The sequence below is a fragment of the Danaus plexippus genome, chromosome 23 (assembly GCF_018135715.1).
Source record: "Danaus plexippus chromosome 23, MEX_DaPlex, whole genome shotgun sequence".
Lineage (NCBI taxonomy): Eukaryota > Metazoa > Arthropoda > Insecta > Lepidoptera > Nymphalidae > Danaus > Danaus plexippus.
In genome coordinates, this window is record NC_083551.1 from 453,757 (window position 1) to 457,071 (window position 3,315).

Genomic DNA, 3,315 nt, shown 5'->3' on the forward strand with positions numbered 1-3,315 from the left:
CGTCTGTGCCGCTTGTGTTATTATAGGTGATGTGTTGCCCATGTTACGTGCTATCCGACGCGAACGTAAACGTGAGTATTACGGTTTAAACATTGTTTTTATGTCAAATATTTTTCAGCGTTAACGCTGTTTAAGGGCATGTATGCAGGCTTATTTGAAGACATAAAGCCTTATATATAATCAGATATGAGGGTAAAAAAATATTATATATAGTAATAGTATTTATTGTAATAAATTATAACGGTAATGAAATAGATACGTTCTAGGTCATCTTTGAATATGCTAATTGTCTTTTACTTAGAATGTAAGCATTTAAATTAAAACGGTGTTATGATTATATGAACATAATTATTTATGTATTTTATATACATATAAAATGATTTCAAACATCGGTACCTATGTCTTAAATAAAAACAGTTTTAAATGAAAAATAGTCCAATCTTAACAATACAAATAAAAACCCACAATAAACGTCCTTAACAATATAAAAGATATCTTAAAATTTCCTGCATTTCTGACCTGACAGCGGTTCTTGGAATTTAATTAAGTTCATTGAAAATATTCACTCTAAGCAAGTCCCACGAAATATTAAACACTTAGGAACAAGTGTCTTAAGTGTTATCATAGTTTACAACATTCACGAGGAGATATAATTTCAATGAAATTAACAGATAAAGACATTATAAAACAGTAAAATGTGTTTCATTATGACTTCATTATAATAAGAAATGTAATTATAATGTGAGTCGATAGATCATGATGCATTAATTTGTCTTATCACCGAGATCTTGTGCTTTGAACGATATTGATTCCATCGCAGGTTCAACAAAGATCTCACGAAATGAGGCTGATTGAATGATAATATAACTCGGTCATCCGTATCCGCTCCTGACTTGGACGTGTTATAAGATTTACTTGTGACCTCGTTAGTGAAGTATATTCGAACTTCAGAGACTTTAACAATTCATATAATAAAATTAAAAAAAAAAAACTTCAACCCAATCATATTTAATTCATCCGAGGGCCGGTTCAAATCGTTTCCTTCATAAGCTTATAAATGTATATAATAAAATTATTTATCTGGCTTAAACCGTTTCAAATAATGACACAGAATTTAAGATTCTTTTTTTCATATACATTCTTTTTTTTGCGATGTGTGATGCTACATATATTATATTTCATCGTGATAGAGGTTCTTTAAATCGGTTTTATTTCTACAATAATCGGTAGCCGATTATAATCTGTCGAGTGTTTTCGGTATGTAGGATATGTGCTTTGTTTTCCGCACTTTCTATTTTCCCGGCTCAATTTATTTGATGCGTCTCTGTTAGGGTCAAACAAATTACAGGATATCTTCAGCTTATGGGGCTTATCTCTTCGTGATTTATCTGTGGTAACATTATGAATGCTTTAAGTATATATTTACGCTATTTTAAATATTAAAAAGTCACTGTATTTTCTTAAATATTAATGACATTTTACTGTTGTTGGTACTTTGGTATTTTTAACGTAAATTCTGATTGTCAAATCTAAATATCATCTCACGAATTTTTACAGATTACATCAGTTTCATAGTATTTCGTATAAAAAAACTCAGGATTTGAGTTCGTTTTGTTCGACTTAGTTATATTTTAATTAATCTTTGAAAAAAGCATCTTCAAAATTAACAAACAGATTTTCATTGTGTAGAAAAATTTTGTTAGGTCTCATTTTAGAAATAGCTGTGCAAGTTTTGATGCAAATTTAAAATTGAATTTACTAGAAGCAGTCGTTCGCTTTCCCAGAGGTCTTGCAAGTCATTCATAACAAAAAAGTCCTTAAAATCCAAACAAATAAGAAAAAAAACTTCTATAATTATAAATTACGTAAAAACGTATAAGTGTCTATTTTTAATATATATTACCAATGCTATATACATATATTACTTCTTTGTTCAAACCTACTCGTTATTTTCATTATTGATTTCAATAAAATGATTAAAAAATCAAGTCATTAAATGTATTACAAGTAAAACTAAGGCCATACCTCGGTTAATACGTAACTAGACGGAAAGCTTGTTAAGAAAATAATCTAAACAGAGCACTCTTAAGTGTTACAGTATATAACAAAATACTAGATAAAAATTCTTTAGTGAGGTAGCAAATCTTAAAATCCCCATCGTTTTATAATAATGTCCTCCATCCCCATGCGTACAGCGAGAGATTGGAACAGTTTGCCTGCGTTTGTGTTTCCTTCGAGATAATTTTGTGTCTTCAAGAAAAGGGTAAATTGGCTGATACTGCGATAGTGCGCTCACCACATACGACTTCATTTCCACCTTCAAACGGGTGGATGGTCAGTCGAGCACTATCCAGTCGAAATTAAAAAAAATATGTTCAGACATTGGAAACCTTTGAAACATTAGAGTAATTTGGTTGTGATTTGTGTTTTCCCAGCTTCTCCTACATCATAAATCCGATTCTTATTTACTTAATTTTATCTGGTATTTACACTCGCGTACGAGTCGCGAGACGAGGCACGAGCCGAAGGACAAGGTGATAGTGTAAATAATCGCTCGCGGCTCGCCTCGCGTCTTGTCTCGCTCTTGTCAGCACTCGCGTCCGGAGGTGCGAGCGAGCGAGCTGCGAGCTGTGATACGAGACGAAGCACAAGACGAGGTACGAGGCGAGAGTGTAAATGCAGTATTAGAGTATATGGCAAAAGATATTCAAAGTATAACTGCATTGATCGCATAATGATTTATAAAAATAAACTTATAAAAAGCTTCCTCTCAATGGAATGTAATTTTATATTAATATATATACTTTTATGATTGTAAGTTTTTCATTCAAGTCATTCATATGCACAATATAAAGCCTAGCTGCATGTGCATGCAAGAGATAGATATTGCTGCATTATTCTTAACATGGAAACATAGGAATGTAATTAAGAATTACTTTTTTAGCTTAAGCTCAAATGTTATAGTGAATTTTTAAAGATTTTTGCTAATTACGAAGCATATATATGAATATATTCTGTTTTATATTTATTTATTTATATTATTAATCGCTGTACTTTACTACTTAGGTGAGATAGTAGAACTACATTTACCAAGCTTTATCATTAATGCAAGATGGGTAACAGTAGTCATTATTTGACCTCAAATAGGGTCGGCCCGGTAATTACAAATTACTGGCTTGCAATGAATTATTTCTGTCATTTTCTGCTAGTTTCTTTATACTAAAGTTACGTATACAAATATATATATATATATATGTAAATATAAATACTTTTAATTAAATAATTTAATATGTTTTCCTAATGATCCCTAACTAG